Source organism: Myotis davidii, unplaced genomic scaffold, assembly GCF_000327345.1.
Source record: "Myotis davidii unplaced genomic scaffold, ASM32734v1 scaffold415, whole genome shotgun sequence".
Taxonomy (NCBI): domain Eukaryota; kingdom Metazoa; phylum Chordata; class Mammalia; order Chiroptera; family Vespertilionidae; genus Myotis; species Myotis davidii.
The window spans coordinates 2322835-2324105 of record NW_006287951.1 but is presented as its reverse complement, the minus strand read 5'-3'; the positions used below and the strand labels follow the sequence as shown (position 1 = coordinate 2324105).

The 1271-nt window shown below is 50.7% G+C and overlaps 1 protein-coding gene across 2 annotated transcripts in view; it reads left to right on the top strand.

Annotated features, from left to right (window-relative positions):
- ANAPC13 (anaphase promoting complex subunit 13) overlaps window positions 1-1271 on the top strand; it is a 6432-nt gene that overhangs the window by 451 nt on the left and 4710 nt on the right. Inside the window, exon 1 of one of the 2 annotated variants that reach the window (XM_006759805.2) lies at window positions 16-162. The exons of the other annotated variant lie outside the window; for it this stretch is intronic. The gene's annotated coding sequence lies outside the window, so the exon portion shown is untranslated. Of the gene's footprint in view, window positions 1-15; window positions 163-1271 lie in introns of those variants that run through there. 2 annotated transcript variants of the gene reach the window in all.

Here is a 1271-nt window from a genome sequence, read left to right as displayed (position 1 = left end):
CAATCGGGGACCACTCAGTGGGAGCTGGGAGCTGCACAGGAGGGGGCGCTGTGCTCTGCCGGGGGCTTGCAGAAGGCCTCCTGCAGGAACCAAGTTTTTTAGAGCAGCTGGGGGTGGGGGAAAGAAAGGAACGAGCATTTCAGGATCGGGACAACCACACGTGTAAGTTTGTTCAGGAGACTGGTAGTGGTTCATTCTGCCCAGTGTGGCAAGGGCTTGGGACAGGGGCCGCGTCCCGGACGCAGTGCCTGCCTCGATGCTTTCCAGCCCCTTAAGAGTGGAAACACCTTAGCACCTTACTCTAGAAATGGGGTGTTGACCCGGGTGATCTTAGGCCCACGCTGAGTATGAAAGGAAAAGTACAGGTTAGTGATGGGGGATAGAGGCTTTGAAGTGTAGAGGACGGACAGTAGGATGGGCTTAGAGGTGTTGGAAAGAGTAACAGGTGAAAAAAGATTGAGGCCAAATAGGGGAAAGATGTGTTGAGTCACTGATACAAAATGTACACATTATCAGTTGGAGGTGATAACCCCTGAGCAGTCTGTCACGGAGCCAACCAAGTACGGTTAGTGGATAATAAGAACAAGAAGGAAGTGTTCAAGGGCAGAATGCTGCTGAAGCCGGGGTCATTTGAGAAAAATTTACCCAAAAAAAGGTAGAATCTTTGTGGGCACCGGGAAGATCATCAGGTTTTGATCAGCAGAGAATAGGGAGGAGGGTATCCCAGAGGCCAGGGCATCAAGGTCAGAGGCGTGGCAGCAGGAAAAGGGGGGCTCTTGTAGGACAGGGACTCCAGTAACATAATTGGAACTGAGGGTAAGGACCCCCTGTGTGGTCCTTGTTTTGAGTTATTTACTGGGTAATGCTGGATTAATTCTTGTGGGAAACATTAAGACCTCATCTGGTTCACTGGTGCACCTTTTGCTTTAGTTTTGTCTGGATCCTTATCATGGGGGTGAAAACCCTTCCCCTGGTCCCACCTGCATAGTTATTATCCACGTGTCAGGGCAGTCTTGCAGTCATACTGTTGGAGACAAGCACACGCCTACATGAATGAAGGGGGTGGATTCCTCTCCCAAAGATGGTTTCTTGTATGAGTTTTCATCCTCCTAGAGGTGGGAGGGACTGCGAGTACCTTTGGTGCCATTGACCAGCAGGCCATCAGGATGGCTGTTTTGTAGCAGGGAGCACAATAGGGTGATGCCTGTGATGAAGAATAGCCCAAGCTTGGAAACAAGGAACCCAGAGGTACCTTTCCAGGCTGGCGATAG